Source organism: Gavialis gangeticus, unplaced genomic scaffold (assembly GCF_001723915.1).
Source record: "Gavialis gangeticus isolate Ggan-Ray unplaced genomic scaffold, GavGan_comp1, whole genome shotgun sequence".
In the NCBI taxonomy this organism is placed as follows: Eukaryota; Metazoa; Chordata; order Crocodylia; family Gavialidae; genus Gavialis; species Gavialis gangeticus.
The window spans coordinates 7265515-7287353 of NW_017728996.1; the positions used below are offsets into that span (position 1 = coordinate 7265515).

Here is a 21839-nt window from a genome sequence, read left to right on the forward strand (position 1 = left end):
CTGGCTGGGCAGCAGGTCTGCAGAAAGGACCTGGGGGTGACAGTGGACAATAAGCTGAATAGGAGCCAGCAGTATGTCCTTGTTGCCAAGAAGGCTAATGGCATCCTGGGCTGCATTGGTAGGAGCGCTGCCAGCAGATCGAGGGAAGCAATTCTTCCCCTGTATTTGGCACTGGGGAGGCCACATCTGGAGTCCTGTGTCCAGCTGTGGGCCCCCCACTACAGAAACGATGTCGATAAATTGGGGAGAGAACAGTGGAGAGCAATGAAAATGGGTAGGAGGTAGGAAACCTGACTTCTGAGGAGGGGCTGAGGGAACTGGGCTTATTTAGTGTGGAGGAAAGAATGAGGGGAGATTTCACAGGAGCCTTCAACTCCCTGCAGGGGGGTTGCAAAGAGGATGGAGCTGGACTGTTTTCCATGGTGGCAGACGACAGAAAAAGAAGCAACTGTCTCAAGTTGCAGCAAGCAAAGTTTAGGTTAGATATTGGGAGGGAAAAAATCACTGGGAGGACAGTGAAGCACTGGAACAGGTTACCCAGAGAGGTTGTAAAATCTCCATCCTTGGAGGTTTTTAAGACCCAGCTCAACAAAGCCCTGGCTGGGATGACATAGTTGGGGCTGGTCCTGCTTTGAGCAGGGGTTGGACTAGATGTGACCTCCTGAGTCCCTTCCAGTCCTCACTTTCTACGACTGTGTTGGGCTTGACTGGTAGAGCTGATTCTGAGGGGAGATATGGGAACAACATCTCACGCTTCATCCGGCTGAAGACACTGAGAGATCAGGTCAGAGTTAAGCTGCTCCGAAGCCCACGGACATCAGAGAAGGCTTTCTGCTGACTTTAGAGGGATGCAGCTTGGGCTCCTGAAGGGAAGCAAAACCCTCAAATGGCACCGTTAGTCCAGCATTGCAAGTAAATCGCACAAGCCTAATGCAAAGCCCAGGAGGTCAACAGAAACCCTTGCATTTATTGCAATGGGCTTTTGAGTGGGCCCAACAGGGAGTTAAATGTTTCAAAGGCAAGCATGGTGCAGCCCCTCTGCCATTGCTCCTCTTCTTAGCATAAAACCTAAGGGCATTTATACATGTGCTGGGGGTGGGAGGTGCTTTAATTAGAGCGGCTCTCAGAGCCACTCTAATTAAAGCATCCAGAGCATCTTGTGTATCAGTGTCCCCGTGCTTATATATGGCGGCAGGGGCACTTTAGCTAAAGCTCATTGAACAAGCCTTAGAAAAAGTGCCCCCTGCCACTGTTTTTCAGCACGGGGACACTGATACCCCAACCGCTGGCGTCTGCTGGAGCGCAGTAATTCCCACGCTCCGGCCAAGTCAGCTCCGACGCACTGGAATTACAGCACATTGGAGCAGCCTGGCTGCTCGTGTATAGGCATCCTTAGTGCTGTCAATCTGATTTTATTTTTAACCCTTTCCTTTATCCCCATTGCTCCTTATTGCAAATAACACAGCAGAGGTCTCTGCTGCCTCTGTCCTGAGGTGCAGAAACGCAGCTTCAAACCACTCCTAGAGCAGTGATGATGTTAGTGGCACAGTTTGAAATGTAAGGAGGCCACTTAATGCTGTACTGGAAAGTGAACTCTACCTGGCGGCCAGCACCTCATGACTCCAAGGTCACCTTTGATGTGTGGATGTGTCTAATTCAATTTGTCCATATCGTTTTATGGGGAACTAAGTGAGAATTATGAAAATGAGCTTTCTTGCAATCAGCCTTACCTCCACAACAGGAGCAGTAAGAGCAGGAAGTCTTTGGCAGCAGAAGGACACTTTGCGTTAATTTGTAGTCCTCACAATTCATCTACAGCCACTGCAATGAGTGCTTCCCTTTCCTGGGTAAGTAAGTAAAAATCAGACAGCAGGAAGCGAGCACTAATCCCAGAGCAATGCCATGCTCTTTCGAACCGTGTGTGCTGCGAGAGACCAAATGGGGGAATAATTTGCAAGCTACTGCATTGCAGCTCCCCATAAACCCAGGAAATTACTGTTAACGAGGAACAGGACAGTCTGAGCAGGCATACCAACTAACCCCAGTATTAAGCATCTGCTGCAGCTTTGTTACCACTTCTAACTCAGGTATTTTCCTGCTCAACAACAGTAACGCCACCTGTGCACAGCTTCTCCATTGCAAAGATCTCAAAGTGCTTTTCAGACAACAATGAACAACGCCAGGGCTCTGCAATGGGCAGCCTGCCGGCTGCATGTAGCTCACAAGGGGTTATGTTGCCCCCAGGCTCCTGCCCAGCTGCCATTCCCCTCATTGCTGCAGCCAGAGTCTCAGGGCTTCCCTTCCCTCCTCTAACTTTCATTGCCTGCCCCCTCTCCCGAGGGGCAGGATCATGCAGCAAGGCATGGCCAGGGGAGCTGACAGTGAGCCTGCGGACACGCGCGTGTACGGTGAAGACATGGGGGTGGCCCAGAGGGCCCGTGGTTCACTCTGGTGTAGCTCCAGGATGTGAGGTCCCTGCTGGTGCAGCCCACAAGACCTTCAGCCTCTGGCTGCTTAGAAGTCAGACAGTCCTGAATTAAGCCTGGCATCTAGAGATGGGGCCAAAACACAGCCCAGCTCCAAGCACCACTGAACACAGGCTGTTCAAAATCCTGCACCAGACATTCTGGCTTGGGTACCCTTCTGCTCCTCTGGACATCTTGTACTGTGAGTGTCATTATCCCCATTGCACAGATGTAAAAATGGAGAAGAGGTCTACACTGTTGTCACAGCAGTGACTGCAGCTTAGCATGACAATACTGAGCCAGCTCTAACCCAGCTAGCTTGTGCGCTGCTAGGACCCTAGATGCCTGGAATGAAGCATGAGCTAATTTGCTCTGCTTCCTGGCTGGGTTTTATAGCCCACACTGGGCCCTGTGGTGATGTGTGGGCTGCTACTACTACCCTCACTTGCTGTTTTCAAACTTAGATTGACTATCTCAATTGTAGAATAATATAAAATGAGGGTTGAAAGGGACCTCAGGAGGTCACATCTAGTTCAACCCCCTGCTCAAAGCAGGACCAGCCCCAACTACATCATCCCAGCCAAGGCTTTGTCTAGCTGGGTCTTAGAAAACTCCAGGGATGGAGAGTCCAACTCCTCTCTGGGCAACATGTTCCAGTGTTTTACTACCCTGGTAGTGAGGATTTTTTTTCCTAATATCCAACCTAAACTTCTCTTGCTGCAACTTGAGCCCATTGCTCCTTGTCCTGGCATCTGTCACCGCTGAGACCAGCCCAGCTCCATCCTCTTTGCAGCCCCCCTGCAAAGAGTTGAAGGCTGCTATTACAATACTGCAGTGCAAATGCACCCTGAATGTCTACTGTGATGTGGGGCAAGAAATTAGCCATCCTGTGAAAGGAAAGCCAGGTCACTACTATACGAGAACAGCCATGGTTTTAATAGCCAGGTGCAGACATTACACTTTTACAGGTGTAAGTGATCGGAAACCAGTCTATACCCATAACAGAACAGAAGTTCGGCACACAGACTGGTTTAAAAATGGTGGGACCCAGTTTAAGATGTGCCCCCTTCTCACCAAAGGGCGAATGTGGGCTCTTTTTGCTACCAGTCTAAACTACGCTGCTTACAGAAAACTGCGAACCTTAGACCGATTCTGCCTCGAGCGTTTTGAATGCCTATACCTAGCCAGTGTTAGCTCGTGGAACAAACTGCCAGATTACACACTCCCCCTTGCCTCTGAAAGGGGACGAGAACAGCCACAGCTAATAAGGTCCTTATAGAAACTCTACATGCCCTGAAACATGGTGCACAGCAAGGCCAAGTCTTGACATGGTCCTTTATTTTATGCAGGAATGGTCCAGGAGGAGTTGACTGCCAACAAGTTAAACTTGCTCGGCCAGATTTATCCCTGGTATGGAACAGCTGATGGTGGAGTTACACCAGAGATGAACGTTACCCCCTGGGTTCAAACAGATCCTTTCTGCAGGGCGACTAATTGACCCAGAATTTCAGCCCTGGGATAGAAAGAATCCAGGTTGCCAATGAATCTGGTCTGGGAGAATAATTATTTTCCCTCTTGGCAGCCACAGCCAAGAGGCTAAGGTTGGATGAGCATGGAAAATGAATTCTGCTTTCACTCCGAGACTCTGGTTGGCAAGGCCTCCAGGGGCAGCGCCACTGCCTATTCAGGACCTGTTTTGGGGATAAATGGAAACAGAGCTTGGTATAAGGGAGGCAGGTTCGTCTAAGGGAAAGGTCTGCATTAAGACTTACCTATATTTCAGCACAAATGGACATCTCGTAGGGACCCAACTAGCCAGTCTCTTCTCCCCCGTCTAGCATCTAACTTGTTTGCTTCCAAAGCTAGGACACTTGCAACATTAAAACTCACGGCTATTCCTATGCTTGAATAATCTACCGTGCATGTTATAGGGCCGTCTCTTTCCCAGGCTCATTAGCAATCCAACTGGAGACTTATCCTAGGACGGCTAAAAGGCTCAGCACTGCGATCCGTCTTTACACAAGATCCTTTAATACAGATAGAGAGTCCTCGCCACGTTATACAATGTTGGCCTAAACCTTTCCTCACATGGGAGCTTTTTCCAGTTTGCTCTGAACAAGCAAGTCCGAGGACAGCACCATAGCTGCTGAAAGGGCTGTTTCCAGAGGTAAGTGGCTCTCCTAGATGTATGGTTTCCTGTGGGGAGCAGCTGCACGGTGCTGTTTTCATCCTCCCCCGGGCCACCTGCTCCTCTAACTCGGTCCTTTCCACACGCCCGCCTGAACAACCAAAGCAGGAGCTTTGGAGCGGGGCTACCATTCACAAGATGTGCCTCGCTTAAAACCCTGATGCTGCGAACTGTCACAAAGCCAGCCTGCTTCACTGTGTGCAACATCAACATGACTGTATTTCTGGCTTTGATGCCTTTCCCCCCCAACTAATTGATAAACTTAATTAACAATGCTGACTGTAAGGATCAGAGTGGATCTAGATTGCATACTTTCAAGGCCGCCAACTTGCCTTCTCTGTCTCTAAAAGCTGAAAGAGGCAGAGAAACAGACTTGCCACTATGGACTAAACCAGCGATTCTCAGCCAGGGCACCATCGCACCCTGCGGGTGCCTTGCTAGGGTGCCGCGGGGTGCCGTGCCGTGTTATCACTCTTCAGCACGAAAGCACTGTTCACAAAACAACCCCAGAGGTTTCAAACAGGACTCTAAGAGTGCCTGTACACGTGTAGGGTTGCTCCTCTGGCACGCTATAATTACAGCGTGTCGGAGCAGACTCAATTAATCGAGTTTGCTGGAGCCTGCTAATTAACGCACTCCAGCAGGCTCTGCATCTCATGAATTCAGTGTCCCCAAGCTTCAAAATGACAGCAGGGACACTTTAACTGAAGCTCATCAAGTGCCCCCCACCCTCCAATTTTGAAGCATGGGACACTGAATACACGAGGCGCTATAGATGCTTTAATTAGGCGGCTCCAAGACCTGCTCTAATTAAAGCATCCCCCTCCCCCCACTTCTGGAGCATGTGTAAAAATGCCCAATAGTGTTAAAAATGGGAAGATCACAACAGGTCAGGATGAGTTCTTTGCAACAGGTGACTTGCGCTAGTATTTTCCTGTAGTCCAAAAACAAGTGAAAACTAAGACCTGGCATTTTCTGGGGGGCGCCTTGAGTCTAACCAGGGGCATCAGAGGTCTAAAAAGGTTAAGAGGCGCTGGGCTAAACATGGGGGTCCTGAGTCAGGCCAAACAACCCCTGGAGCCAGTGGGGGTTTGACTGATCCAGGACAGAAGGTAAAATCAAGGCCCCAGTTTTCCATGGGCTGAGTAACCCGCAGCCTGCAGAGTCTCCTCTGCATCCCATCTGTGGGGATGACTGTGCCCCTTGGGACTTGCAGGGAGTTTCTTGGACTCACCAGACAACTGGTGCCCTGGCTGCACTGAGGGAGGTGCCCAAGTAAATGCTGGCAATGCAGGCAAGAAACCAGCCAGCTCCCACCTCCCATTGCCACCAGGTTTGTGTGAAGCACCCATCATATTAACTCCCTTGGGAAACCTCCTCTGCTTTCCCCCATCGCCTTATGGATCTCTGTCAAGGGCACTTAGTTGGATCCGAGGCAGGCAGGGATGGTGCCGTGGGAGAAGTGACAGGAATTTGGCACCCACGACCAGGATAAGGACTGGACGCTGCTATCTGGGCCCGGGATTTCATTACTTCAGACAACATGCAACGGATCTGCCCCTTCTCCAGAAACCAGCACAGCTCTTCCATGGGAAACCTCCTGCCCCAGATTTCCCATCCAGCCCCACGTGGCTGCACTCGCCCTGCAATGCGCTACTGCAGATGCAGAGCTGTTTGCTCTGGAGGAAAGCCGCCCAGGAGCATCTTCTAGACACGATGTTCCAGGAATACGTTGGAAGGCCCGGCCAGACCGGCCCCGGGGAGCTGCCCTCAGCAAGACTCAAGAGGACCTTCTTGGCGAGCCGGTGAGGAGATGAGGGGATTTTTGTAAGCTGTTAAACACGGTAGCATGAAACCTGGCACAACGTTTGTTTGCTGGTTTTGCTTTCATGCCTTCCCGACGGGATTGCAGAAGATCGTCGAGCAATGGCATGTCCCCATCTGCTGAGACTCCTTGGCTGTCGCAAGCAATGTCTAAGCAGCTGAGGTCCTCTTCGGTACAGTTTTGGCTCTCAGCATCCCAGGGCAAACAGACGCTGGAAAGGATCCAGAATGACCTGGATAGACTGGAAAAATGGTCCGTGATCAACCAGATGAAGTTCAACACAGACAAGTGGAGAGGCCTGCACTTGGGGCAGAATAACTGTATGCACGTATACCGACTGGGGAATGACTGGCCAGGTGACAGTGCTGCGGAGAAGGACCTGGGGGAATATGAAGGCCCATAAACTGAAAATGAGTCTGTATTAATGGGACTGTCACTTGCAAGGCAAGGGAAGTGATTCTTCTGCTCTATTCAGCATGAACGCAGGTTCACCTGGAGTCCTGTGTCCAGTTTTGGGCCCCGTACTTCAAGAAGGATGTGGACTGATTGGGAAGAGTCCAACAGAGAGCGACAAAAATGATTAGAGGCCTGGGAAGCAAGCCTTACAAGGAAAGGCTGAAAGAGCTAGGGTTATGTAGTTTGGAGGACAGAATACCAACTTGATAACAGTCTTCAAATCCTTGAAGGGTGATTATAGAGAGGGGCATTTCTCCAGACTAGGAGCAATGGCCTCAAAGAAATTTCGGTTGGAGACTAAGAGAAGCTTTCTGATTATGAAGGTGGTTAGGCATTGGGACAGGAAAGAAGCTCCATCCCTGGAAGTTTTCCAGAGCAAGTTGGACAGACACTTGGCTGGGCTGGTTTAGTCAGGGATGATCCTGCCTTGAGCACGGGGCTGTATTAGATGACCTTGGGAGCTCCCTGCTGCCCTATTTTCCTACGAGCCTATGGGACGAACCCCTCACTTGGCCCTACAGACCCAACAATTTGTTTTGGCACCCGGCGCCCCTCTGCGAAACCGGATTCACGGGGTCCATCCGCTAAACACGGTTCTCTGAAATCCACGGGCGCCATCTTTGGTGACAAGAGCTGGGACCCGTGGATGGGCGACCGCTCAGGGGAAGCAGATCCCACCCCTGCTTCGGCCACTGGCCTGCTGCGTACGACGCCGGCGTCTGCCGATGGAGTCGTGCAGTGCCGTCAATGCATCTCTGGTGGGGATGGGATGGAGACATGGACCTGCGGTGGCAGCGGGAGGCGCGACACAAAATTAGACGCAACATTCAGAGTATCGCTGTTGCTTCAGCAAAGGCTCTTCCCCCACCTTCCTCCAGCCCCGAGCCAGGGGCACTGCTTGTGAATATAGCAGCCACTACTTTTCCTCCCAAAGCAGGTCCCCTGCCAGATCCTCGCTGCAGTTTCTTAAACAGCATCCATTGCCCGAGGTGCAGGGTGCCCCCCCCCACACCCCACAATGTTAAGAGAAGTGCGGGTCCCTGCCAGGGAGTCTCACAGTTTGTACAGGATATTCCTCTTAATCTGTGACAAAAGTATGAAATCATCTATTTTCACTGTGACGAACCCAATTTTACCCTTGATTTCCACGGGTCTTTAGTTGCCATATTACTTGTCTCCCTTTCCACTCCCTCTTCTCCCTTCCCTTCTCGCTCTCGTCTGCCACGGCCTTGCTTTCTCCGCAGGATAGCCTGGCGTCGTCGGTTCAGCCGGTCTGGAGCAGGGCAGGGGGGACTTTGCAAAGCCAGCCTACACTGCACCGGTGCGCCCCGCCAGCGCTGCGTTCATGCTGTAAGGACAGTACGTTCTCACACAAGTTTCTGAAGGAAAAAAAGAAAAGGCCTCATGCCCCAGCCAAAGATCACATAGTTTCAACCCCGCTTCTCAGCTACCAAACGAGCAAATCTCCCACCCCCTCTCTTCTCAGAGCGCCGGATTTAAGACTGCAGACGCCGACTTTTTTATGCGTGCGATTTCCACAGCCGTTTCACATCCGTTTCCCTAGCTCCAGTTGCCGAGGTTGTGAAACGGGCCCGTCCTGGAGAGTTGTACAAAATCTTGACGGCCAGCCAGATCTTTAGCATTTGCATCTACCTGCTCAAGCACAGCCAAACCTTTAGCAACTGCTGCTCCCCCAAGCCTCCCACTGCTGCAGCAAGGTCCTTACTGAGGCAACCGAAGTGCAGTGAGTGCAAAAACAAGGAAAGCCATCGCCCCAAATGGACCCGGGTCCATTTGACCAAACTAACAACAAGAACATCGGTGCTGTTTTGTCATCAGAGCTTCAGAGTGCAGAGAGAGGGGCTCTGTTTCCCTTTGCACAGTGAGTTTAAAGGGATACTATCAAGTTTCTTTAAATAACATATACTCGGAGGCTGGAAATAAGCAGCTCTACACCCTGGGTGTTTGGCTCCAGGAAGCCTGACTGCACTGCAAGCAATGGGAGTCTTTCCATTGTCCTCAGCAGAGCACAGATTTTTTCCTCTGAACTTGAGGAAAGTTTTGATCCACCTTCACGCTGCGCACAGACTCGCCTTTGATGTTTTTTAATTCAGACGTGTAGCTCCAGCTTCTTCAAAGCTTCAAACTGAAGTCTCCTTGCCTTGCCCAGTGCTCTCTCGCCTCCATTACATGAGCACGCTGCACTGTTATTATAGGGCCGTTGGCAAACCCTGCCCTGCTGGCCCCACCTGATTGATACACAAAAGAAAATGTGCCTAAGCCATCTAGCAGTACGGCACAGAGGCACTTCAGTGTAGGGCTGTCTGTGAGAGCTGCTTGTAAGCAGTCTGTCTGGCGCAGGACATAACTTCACAAAAGGCTGCGTAGACAGGACCCATCGGACACCCCTGCCCTACAGCCGAGGTAGTTCCAGGTCTTTGTAGGCTTGTCACGCTAGGGAAAAAGCGGTCACGTTAGGGGATAGGACGGGGATCCAAGCAGACCTGGACAAGCTGGAAAGGTGGGCAGAGCAGAACCAGATGCCGTTCAATAAGGATAAATGCAGAGCGCTTCGTCTGGGGAGAAGTAAGCAGCAACATGAATATAGGTTAGAAGGAGAAGTCTGGCCAGCACGATGGCTGAACGGGACCTTGGGGTTATGGCTGATCACAGGATGAACATGAGCCGCCAGTGTAGTCAACAGAGCTAATAGCATCCTGGGATGCATTAGCCGATGGGTCGTGAGCAGGGATAAGGAAGTGATACTTCCTCTCTACGCGGCACTGGGGAGGGCCCAGCTGGAGGACTGTGTCCAGTTCCGGGCGCCACACTTCAAAAAAGATGTGGAGGATCTTGAAGGGGTCCAGGGAACGGCCACAAGAATGATTAAGGACCTGGAGGACAAACCTGATGAGGAAAGAATAAAGAGTCTGGGACTGCTCTGCCTGGGGAAGACAAGACTGAGGGGGAACTTGGTGGCCATCTATAAGTATGTAAGGGGTGAATACCAGGAGCTGAGAGATATAGTTTAGCCATTGCCCAAACAACAGTTTAACCATTGCCCAAAGTGATACCTGAGCTAGCCCCCGCCTAGCCACAGGGCCTCCAAGCTCAGCATGGGCTGCACAACCTGCCCGGGAAGCTGGGTAAATGAGCCTGCACTGATGTCTAGAGCATGCCGGGGAAGGACAAGGAGCAATGGCCATCAACTATTAGAGGATGGTTTCAGATTGGATGTAAGGAAGGACTTCTCTATGGTAAGGGTGACCCAAATGTGGACTAGACTTCCCAAGGAGGCGGTGCAGTGCCCAACCACGGCACTGTTTAAATATGCTGCAGCCCTCCCAGTGACTGCCACATAACAGTGTTACCTGAGCTAGCCCCCGCCTAGCCACAGGGCCTGCAAGCTCAGCATGGGCTGCAAAACCTGGCTGAGAAGCTGGGTAAATGAGCCTGCACTGAAGTCCATCCCTCACAGATACAGGACCCAAGCCAGCTAGCTTGCACTAGCTCAGGTGTGTCGCTCCTGCACTTCAGCAACCGCCGTGACCACTGTGCAGACGTATGCACTGCTCCCTCCAAGCTGCGTCACAAGCAGACGTTTAGAAAGCTGGGTGCTTGCTTGTTTTTCCCGTGTCTTCTTTCCTATTGTGTTTAGCTGGGTACAAGTTTCATGTATAGATCAGCATTTAGAAAGAAAGAATTAATAAAAAAAAAAGAAAGAAAGAAAACAGCTACTTTCATTACCTTTTCCTCTCTCTGCTTTGAAGACAGACCACAGGCTGCTGCTGTTGCTGCTTTGTTTCTGGCAGGTCTCACCATCTGCAAATCCATTTTAAAAAGGCGCTATGAATTATCCAGATGTTGCCTTTGAAACGCAGTCCACACATCCTCAGCTCACAGAACATGGTTCATTCCCCAGGACTGTGCTGCTCTCCCTTCAAACAGCACTGCTGGTCTCTTCTGTGTGGGTTAGGAAGATGCCAGACGTTCAGGAGGGGAGACTGGACTGATCTGGACTGACACCTCACCAACGCCACCGAAGCATGTTGTGAGCGAGCAGTTGGGAAACCGTGGGCCAGGGGCGACCCCCGCTCCTCTGCCTTTCGGTCACCAGACTGTTGTTTCGACCCTTGCACTTCTGCCCAATGTGTAAGGCTGGATCCGACTCCAGGATGCTGAGCAGAGTGAGCCACAGGTTTGGTTCACCCATGGACCGAGCAAATTGACGTGTGGTGTTGATCGCTCCCGTCTTTATGGCCTTCTTCCTGGCCAAAAGGGTATTTGCCCACATGGCTTTCAGCACCACGCTCCCTGCTACTTGACCCTCTGATCTGTTTGCACTGGAGCTGGGGGTGGTCACATCAAGTACCCCGTGATGCTATTGCCACACACCACACACGACATGCGTGACAGCTAGTTCTGGGTCGACAGCTCATGTGGCCCAGTCCTAATGGGAAGGCCAATAGTTCATAATGAGTGAAATTAATTGGGAGAATTGGAGTAGACAACAATGTTGCACTCATGTCCTGTTATTACTAACTTCAGAGAGGTCTACTCCAGAAGAAAATTTATCTTATCTGTAGCAGTCTCATCAAATCAATGGAGACATGCATAGAGAGGACAGACAGTTTCTTGTCCTGAAAGTCACACCCTGCCAGAGGAGGTCAAATCTTTTTTGTGGCCCACAGATTATGAAAGCAGGTGCTCATTTCATAAGTCTGAAATTAGAGTTGGTTATATGCACTAAACCGCTCATTACCCTCACAGCACACTCTGCAATTTGGCTGTGATTTTAAAAAACAAATCCTGAATGTCCTCCGGAACAAAATGTGTGGACTTTACCAGCATCATATTTTTATACTTATTCTACTGCATTATTAACAAAACCAGATCTTCAGATCCAACTTTGCCTGAACACTGGGACGCTCATGACCCTCGATCTGAATTTTGCAGCTTCAGCCCATCTCTGTCCATCAGGAAAATGTTGAGACGGGGAAGAAAACCTTTTTGAGGTAGGCTGACAAGACTCACTATTAAGAAAATGTATAATGATACTTCTGCATCATTCTGCCCCAGAAAAATCTGCTGTAGAAGTATGTCGTGCTACTGAGAGAAGTGGTGGGATCTGGTTGTGCCCATGCAGTAGTAAAAACTGGATTACCTGAAACTAGGTCCTTATGGTATTTGGGCTTCCTTGATTCCTTTTGAGCCTAAACATCAGAAAGACCCAAAGACATTATGCTGCTTTGGTTGCCATGTAAACCAAGTAGGGGAAAAATAAATACACAATGAATGCCTCTTCGTGGCCAAAGTCTGCAATTCCATCCAAGATACCAAGAAAACAGTGAATCTTCACATTTCACCAGTGCCAGGCTCTGGAGCTGAAATCCAAAGAGCCCGAGAGGCAAATCCCCAGTACGAGTAACCCGACAGGGCTCCATTGAAGCCAGCGGACCCACGCCACTCATTCCCGTGAAAACTTGGGCTCCACATCTAAGCAAAATGTTTTATCCAACATAAATTCTAGCATGCTTCAGCCAAATCCCTCACTACAGAACTGACAGTCTGAGCTAAAATATCCTAAATCATCCTCTCAACATGCTCAGCATTTCTATTTTCCATCTTTGCTCACCATTGTTTTCCTCATGCTTTAGGGAGAGAAGACTTCATTACTGAAATTAAGTTATAAATGCAGCACGGTGTCTTGATGCTTCAGTGACACCGAGAGCAGGATTACATGCAATGGGATCGATTAAACAAAGTGACTGACTACACAATGATTTTGGTGTTCGCTGGGTGGAGCTGGCATCTTCTGAAGCTCAGGAGAAGAGAAGAACGAACACAACCAAATGGCTCAAGGTGCCTGGAAGCCCACTGGTAAAATGACTGCAGGCCCTGCAAAATGAAGCCATGGCGAACTTGAAATGAATGCCATGATCTCTCATTTACTGGAAATCGTGATTGGCTCAAGAAATTGCTTTATTTCCAGGCCTGCTTGCTTTTCCTTTCTTATATGTTGCAGAAGGAGACACTTCAGTCTTTCAGGGTCCTAAACGTATGCAGCTGGCTTTAGAGCCAAAGGTTGGGACACAGAGGGTGTTTATGACACGATGTGTGGTTCTGACAAGACGCCCAAGCTAACTTCAAATGAACTAGCACCAGAATGGGAAGCAGCATAGTTTTATAAATGCAGAACTCCCTCGTGGCTCATTTGTAGTGGGTGAAGCATCAAGTCATCACTGTTATGGCTATTCTGGGACCCAAGCAAGTATTTGCCCTGAGCTGCACCAACACACCAGCTGGCTCGGAGCTAACATGCTACATGGTGCTGCACTGAGTTGGGGAAACACACCCAGGAAGGATTAACACTGGGGCTACTTGGTCTAGGTTGGGTTTGAGATACGGGTCTGTCATTGGTGGAGTTCTGTTGGCCAAAAACTGGTGTAACACAAGGAAGAATCAGGATCTCTGCCTATCTTATGGGTTTCGTACTAATGCCCTTAGCTCCTGAATGCCATCCTTTACATTTCATTTTTTAATCAGCATATTATGTCCCACATTCCCATCCAGCTAGGTGCCCTTGTATCTTTGCTATATTCATCATGGATAACTAGAGTCAAATGCTGTTCCTAGCTTTATCACTCTTCCTTCACCTATCCTCTGATCTGCTTGTCCTAGTATATATGGGGCGGGCAGCAGGCTACAGCTCAATCTTCTCCATCAGGCCATCACAATTCAGGCAGCTTTTGTGACTTTTTCTTCCTGTAACATCAACTGACAAAAGACGATTGTGTGTGGCCTCTCCTTCCCAGCCTACACATGGGAATTGCCAGGGGAAATCAGATGATTGATCCATCTAATCTGGTAGTGCTGCAAACTGATCTGTGGATGACTGGTAGTCTGTGGTCTGCGGTTCACAGCTGGACTGTGAATCACAGTGGGCGTGACATGTCTTTAGGGTGCTTTCAATGAAAATTTGGTAAGAAGGTTCCCTGAGAACATCTGAAAGTTGACAGTGGTCCAAAGTATTTAGGCACCACTCACCTGGTCCATTATCTAGTCACCAACACAGCCCAGCACCAGTTGCTCCAAGAGGGTAGTGCAAGAAGCCACTGCAAAGCACCATTATGGATAGGGACCTACCCAGATCGAGGCAGCAGACAGGCAATTTCACAGGTCAGTCGCAGCACTAACCACCACCTTCACGGACTTATGGCAGGACCTCCCCCCACGCCTCTGATCGGCTGAAGGGCTCCAGCAGTCCTGCCCCTTGCCACAGACTGGCAGATGGCTTGAAACCATGGCATAATTACTCTGATTAAGCCCTCAGAAACCATTAATTGACTCATTACCTTCATGCTCAATCCTCTTCAGGCTGCAGCCTGCTGTAGCAGCATGCCTCTGTTTGCTTAGAAGATGACATTGAAACCTTATTGCTTCCCTGACCAGCCCCGGACTCGCACCTGTCCCAACCCTACATCACAGGCTCGGCCTCTCGTTTGCTGCCTCTCACCCCCCTCTCCACCCCTGTGCTCCAAGGCTGCAGGGCTTCCCCATTTTTTCTCTGCTCACTGATCATTTTTATTGTTTGCACATTTCTTTATAAAAATAAAAGTTTTGCTTTTTTTTATTTTTGCTTGCCAAAATTTTTCACAAAATGCCCGATTTGGTATGTGACTGTATGACTTCGAGCATCCGCTCTCAAGCAGCCTTCGCCCGGGTGCTGGGCGTTCTCCGGGCTCGCGTCTTTGGCCGAGCAGGTGTCTCCTCCACAACTCGCCTTCCCCGCTCTCACCTGCCATGACTTGTTGGTTCTTCAGTGGACGGGGTCGGTCATCTGGTTTGCTCGGTGGCCCACAGTTCACCTGGCAGTCATTCATGGAGCTCCACCACCCCTACACCCCGGCCTCACTCCACCTTGTGTGCATTGTTCCTCGTTGGCCTTGGCCCTTCCCGTGGAGTTGCGCCCATTATGACTGCTTGCCAACATGGGACCTGTTCTCTCAGCTCTGTTCCTACCCCACCTTCCTCCTTCCCTCCAGCCCCTTCTCTCAGGGAAACAAAAAGAAAAATCTCCGTGGCTCTCCCCTCAACCCCGATACTCAGGGAAACTCAAAAGGCTCTCTCCTCCCCCCATCCCGTCACATGGGGAAACAGAAAGACAAATTATCAAAGAAACCTTAAAACTCAGGGCTGTTCCTTGTCATGACTACGCCCCGCCTCTACACTTCTCTTTCCCCCTATTTTAGCTCAGGGATGCTCTCCCTGTCATCAGCTGTCCCTGGGATTTCTTCCCTCCCCGCCACTGAGCCAGCCGAGAAGGGTGGCGATACCCACCCCAATTGTGACCACCACAGGGCTCCTCTCGGGGTCCTTCCCCCCGGCATGGTTCCCCGCTCGCCTTGGTCACTACAACCCTCCCACCTGGGATCCTGCCGAGCCTCCAGTCCATCCCCGGGTCCTTGTCCGGGTCCGAGGTCCCTGCTGCCTGACGGCTTCCCGTCTCTGGCTCTCAGTGGCTCGCTGCATTCTGTGAGACTTGTGGTAGAGGCCTCCTCCCTTCCCTGGGCGAGCTGGGGTCCTCTTTCCCCACCTCTCTCTCCTCTTCCTCTTCACAACGTCGGCCGCCATTTTTATTCTCGCCAGCCGGCGCTCATGGCTGATGTCCGGCCTTAATTGAATAAACAAGCAACTGACGAGCCGCGCGGGCTCTTCCTTCCCCCCTGCTGCGCTGTGCCTCCTGCTGTGGGTGAGCACTTGCTGTTATCCTTTGTACATCCCTTTCTGGGACATGGTATTTTCTGTGAAAACTGCAAAATTGCAATTTCGGTAGGTCCCTTGTTATGGACCATCTAGTTAACTCTTATAACGCTGGATATTGTTATTCTCCATATATAGGGGTCTGTCCAACTCAAGGAGGCGGCCCGCCGATTTCATAGGGAGATTGCAGGGCCAGCCACTATTTTCACGGGCTGATCATGGCACGCCCCCTCCTGCCACCCTCCGATTGGCTGAGGGGCCCTGGTGGCTCTGCCTCTCACCACTGATTGGTTGTGAGGACTGTCCATCATGCAACCCCACCCCTCACCACCAATTGTTGGTGGGGCTACATGACAGGCAGCCCTCTCTGCCAATCAGTGGTGAGGGGCAAGATGATAGCCATCTTGGATGCCCCTTTCTGCCGGCAGCCCCCTTCCCGCCAGCAGGCTGCATGGCCAGTCTGCAGTGCCGTAAGCTTATTTTCAGTTAGCTTCAGTAAATTTCCTGGGCATTGCCCAATTTGCCCATTTAAAGTCTTGGTCTTTTTGAATCCTGGCAAAGCACACTGTAGCTGAAACCACTGAGCACAGTTGTGAGTTAAAGCTAGGATAACCCATGCAGTGTTGAACCCTATGCATTCCCCTCACCAGGCCTGGCGAAAGTGGTTTGCGTTTCTCACTGAAAACCCTACCCAAAGTCAAGTGAGATTCAAGCAACCTTTCAGCAAAACTGGCAAGAACCTCAAGTTTGTAGATCAACCCTGAACCAGGGTCTTGCCTCATTTAGGTTTCATAGGGGAAAATAAAATGGAAGAAGAGCCCAAATAAAGCAGCTCATACTGCTAAATCAGTGCCAGCACTTTGGGCTGGGGACTGCCTATCTCATGCCGTGTGCATTCAGTGCTGAACACAATGATGTTCTGGAGCACAACAGGAGCTCAAAGGTAGTACCACAGTGATATCCATAACAATATGCCCCTATTAGCCACCATTTTCTCCCCATTATCCTGCAGTGTAAAGCAATGACAACAACAAGAATAATGTAAAGATCTCTTCAGACTTGAACAAATTCCAAGTCTCTCTGTGGTTCTCAAGCAAGGAAAACCAGCCTGACTTTGCAAAGGGAAGTTCATGGCTGCATCAGACACAAAGATCTAAGCTGGGCAGCTGCAGAGAAGTGAACACTATATCTGAATTACAGAAGAGCAACGCACAGACCAGTGAGCTGTAATCAGTCGGAGATAGAAAGCAAAGAATAGCTGGTAAAGGCGACAGTCTGGAACAGAAGCGTGTAAGGACGAAGAGGACAGCAGGGTTCAAGTCCTTTTGTCTTCTGTTCCTTAACCCTAGTCCAAATTCTGCCATGCCTCACCCCTGCTGCAAACCTGCACCACCACACAAATGAAGGAGTACACAGGACACGTTGCCTTACAGGTGCACCGGCAGAGTCAGCAAAATGCTACTGCAGGGTTAACACACTACGATCTGTGCACAGGTGGCATTTGCACTATTTGTGAAGGGTTTGAAGAGTTTCAAGGTAGCCAACTGCAGACACTCTCCAATGCCTGAACAAGGGTGCTTGTGCCCAAAAGCTTGCAAAGAACACTTTTCCCAACTATTTAGTTAGTCTAATAAAAGATATCACATCTACTCACAGCACCTTGCCTGCCTGTGTCCTTAGACCAACACGGCTACAACCAACAACCCTGAAAGGTGAGCCAGTAGCATTATTGCAACTTCCACACATCCACGTTGTTCCACAAGGGACACGAGCACTGTCGGGGGTGTAATTCCTCCAGCTTCGCTAGCATCACATTTTTGGCAGTGCCATTAGCTGTCCCTTTCTACCGCTCTTCTGAACTTTGTGACAGAGGAAATAGTTTGGAGCAGATGATTTTGCTTGTGCTGGAAGTACCCAGCCCCCAGCATCCTACATGCACTTCAATATTCTGTATCTACTAACGACAGTAGAAAATCCCAAGCCACGGTGATCTGATATGAGAATGATCCTCTCTCGTTCAGATCTCTTCTCTCCTGCAAATTTCTTCTCCTGAATTTCCTGCCCCACAAATGAATTCTATTAAATAACACCGAGTTACTAGAAAAGGACCCCTCTTTGAGGAACCAGAGAAACTTCAAAGGGACAAGACTGCGTTCAGCTGGTCAGCAGTAGTTGTATCACCTATCCATGTGTTGAAATGAGCCCAGAAGCCCTGTGACCTAGAACGAGAACCATAGGACAGCATAGCTAATGCTGCTGCAGGTGTAAGGCAATAAAATGGCCTAAAGCAGAGATCAAATCCTCCTCAGTCGCAGCTCTCAGTCCCAGTATGATCATTTAGTAACAAGGCACCCATCTGTATTCCTGTTTGAAACCTCTCTGTCCCCTTCTGGGATCAAAGAGTATAGACCAAGCGACGTGGTGATTCCCCTGGAAGAAAACGCAGGTGTTGGCATCTCGTGATTAGGTCTGGTTTGTTTAGGCAAGACTTCAATTGTGACTCGGTTGACACACAGCATTGAGCCCTCCTCATCGGTAGGCAGGTGGTGAAGAAAGCTCATGGGGTGAGCCATGCTGGCATTTTTCTCAGCCTTCTCCAGGCAGCCTGGACACAGCCGAGCCAGGTTCCAGCTGGGACCTCGCTAATCCAGACCAAGCAGATCTGAAAGAAAGAGGATGCACGTTCTGCTGTGCTGTGCTAGTCGCATCCAGGAAGTGCAGCGCTCCACATCCTGCATGGTGCTGCAAATGCATCAAGGACTTCAGTAAATTGTGCATGGTTTTAGCTCCATAATTCCCACTGATTCTGGTCATTAAACTGATTGCTCTCATGGACCACTTTGCAGCATGCTTGGTAGATCCATATTGGTATTGGGTATCAACCTATCAATACATACAATGGTTTCATGCTCTCTGCATCTGTCGATGCCCGGTTTACAACAGCTTTCTGTCTGCACCAGAGCCATCGTCTCCCAATTCGGTTTCTCATGGAATCAGGGAAGGGACTCAGGCTTCGTGGTGACTTGGCTCTGTACTAGAGGTCAGGCAGGTTTATTGCAGGATTACTAGGAAAAGCCTCATGCTTTGTGAGAGATCAGCCTCTGAGCTCAAAAACATGAATGTGGATTTTGAGCTGCCTACTGTGACCTTTTCCCAAGTTGAGCCAAGAGGGGAAGTTTGCAGCTATTCTCATGCTCACAGTAGCAGACCAGGACTCCAGTCTGTGTTGAAGTTTATTTAAATTGACAGCTCTCTGCAGTACTTTTCATGAATTCCTCTGAATACGACTTAAAGCAGCTTCTAGTCTGATCTAATCTGTGCTAAACCCAGAGGCTGGGCAGACAACCAAGGAGCTGATGACAGCCCCTTGATGCCATCTGGGTTTGTTAATAATCTCAGCTAGCCAGGGAATATGACCTAAAGGGCCACGTACTGCCCATCCAGGGAGTTAGAGGGTGGAATAGATGAGGATTTAGAAATGAAGATACAATTCCAATTCTAACATTATGTAAGCCTCCTTTGAGAGGTTGCTGGCAGCAAGAAAGGCCAAATTCAAATTTCTAGGGGTTCCTTGTAACATTATCAAATGCCCTCACTATAAACCCCCACCCAGAAACCTGGGAATATCAAATACTTTCCCTGAATAGATGATGCTCTCTCTCATGGAAGCACTGAAACAAGGAAAACCATATTAAGGGGGAAAAAGAATGCGGTATTAATTTGGGAAAAGACAGCAACCCATTAAGTGTGTAGTTGGGTTAAAAGTGAAACACTCCCCCCCCATAGTATCTCAGGCCATAGTCCTTGGCTCCAGCATCCTTGCTGGCTGGCATGATTTTCCAATGGAGATGTCCCTTTAATAGGATGCCATCTCTGCAGTCACTCTTCCATGTCATTCTCTCTATGATGCCATCCGTGCATCATTCTTCCTAACGGCCTTTGCACCATCACCTGCCACTGTCACCTCCAGCCAGGAGGTGCTGGGTAAGCTGGCTCCTATCCCTGCAACAGCAATTACAGTCCTTTAGGAGCACCTCACCCCATTGCTTCTCACTAGAAGGCCAGATCTGAGTCTCTGCCTGTGGTGATTATAGCTTGCAGGTTGGTAAGTAGGTGCCAGGGATTATTCCTGTTAAAGATGCTGTTCTCTCCAGCCCTTTCTAACCTGATTGGAAATACCCTCTCTCCATGTTGACAAGCTTTCAGTCCCAGAAGGAGAATTTATGTGCAAACTTAAATTAAAACCTGCATGCTCTGCTGTCCAGGAGAATGTGCCAAAGCCAGTGAGCCTTTCTAGAGGTTTAATTAATTTCCATGCCATGGAGGAGGGGGAAAAACAAAGGCAATTTTTTCCAAATGCGGGTGTTTGGAAGCAGAGGGGCGCTGGTCTGGCTCTCTTGGCACAGCACAGGAAAGCCCCAGTGACATCAATAACTTAAGACCAGCCCCAGAGGCCTGTCTCTGCTGGGATTACAGCTTGCAGGCTGGTGGATGCCTGGATGTCAGGTTGCTCCTCTGAACAGTACATTGCTCGGTACGTTCTGGGTTCACTCCAGTTTGCACTTAGCAAATGCTTCTGGGCCCTCCAACTCCTGAGGGCCACTGGCCCAGGTCTACAACCATGTTCCTCCATAGAAGTCAGTTCACAGGATCTGTCGCACTCGGTGAACCGCGTCACTGGGTTAAAGTCTTCTAAACTTCACAAGGGCAGTAGAGATGGCCCAGGGATCAGTATGGGTTTAGCATAGCTAGCAAAGCCTTACCCATGTTGTTTAGCAGAGGTCACCACAAACCTTCTTCTGGGAGGGTTTCACTTTCTATTTGCCACCATTTTGCTTTACGACTTACAGTCGACAAAATTCTCCACCAGAAACTACCGTAGAACAAAGCCACCACATTTTCAGACGGTTTTCTACAGAAACCTCGGGGCACTTTTACAGGTGCTCTGGGGGTGGGGGGGCAGCGCTTTAATTAAAGTGGCTCCAAGAGCCCCAAACCTTGCAAAGAGCCACTCCAAGAGTCACTGTAATTACAATGCTGCTGCATCTCGTGTATCAGCATCGCTGCACTTAAAAGTGGTGGCGGAGGTGCTTGAACTAAAGCTTATTTGACAAACTTTAGGTCAAGTGCCCCTGCTGCCATTTTTAAGCACGGGGACACTGGTGCACAAGATGCTGCTGGAGCACGGTAATTGCCACGCGTTGGTAGAGTCGATCAACTGGGTCCGCTCCGACACCTCTGTGGTCGTGTGTAAGCGCCCTTGGATTTTACTGTTTTGACACAAAAAAAAATGCACGGTGACCTACACGTCCTCAAATCTACACCAGATCTACCTGTTTTGTCCTGCTCATTGGTGCTCTTTTGTTATCCAATTTTTCTCCAGCCATCTGATGTTGCTTGTCCAGATGGGTGCGGTCAGGGAAATTAACCCACCTCAGTGTTTGAAGAGTTTTAATTATATCACATTAAATCGCTGGCTAGAGGCTCTTATTCAGAATAAAGTGACCATAGTGTCGTTCATTTTAGTGCACTTGTACACGAACTGAGCTAAATTTAATTCAAGAAGCTTGAATTCACAATAAGAGAGTGCCTGCACAGGGATTGAATGTGGTTCAATTAAGCCACTTTAAATTCACCTCTTTTATTAGTTTAAGCTCATTCTCCTAACTGTCCCCATGTTAAACAACTTCTTTCATTGTAACCTCCTTGGGGAAAGGGCCACCCTTGCCCTCTTTTCACAGCACAATGGAGTCTCACTCCAGGACTGGCGTTTCTAGACACTACTACAACACAAATAATAAATCATCATGCTCACCAGTTGTATACGTAGCTCCATGTTGCATGTGTCCCGTGCAATGGATAAGAGGAGGTACCTTGATACCAGTGTTTTCAGGGACCTGCTCTTAATCTGGTGCAACAAACACCCACTACTACTTCTAAAAGGGGGGAAAAGGGGTGAATGGGGAGGACCAAAAAACCTCTGACTCTTGTAGCAAGAGGAGGAGGGAAAAGTCCTTCCCAGCCCCATGTGGCAACTAGCAGAGCCCAGAAGCTTGTAAAAACCCCAATGCCCTCGTTTGTTTTGTTGCCACATCATTAAGAAAAAGCAGAGTGATTTAAAAAAAAAAAAAAAAAAAAAAAA

General features: G+C 49.5%; 1 long non-coding RNA gene across 1 annotated transcript in view; it reads right to left on the reverse strand.

The window, feature by feature from the left end:
* Positions 1-10121: 10121 nt before the first annotated feature.
* Positions 10122-21839, reverse strand: part of LOC109288353 — a 14133-nt gene continuing 2415 nt past the window's right edge. The window contains exons 2-3 of the long non-coding RNA XR_002095111.1: positions 21006-21008; positions 10122-10254 (exon numbers count right to left, since the gene is read on the reverse strand). This is a non-coding gene — a long non-coding RNA (uncharacterized LOC109288353). The remainder of the gene's footprint in view (positions 10255-21005; positions 21009-21839) is intronic.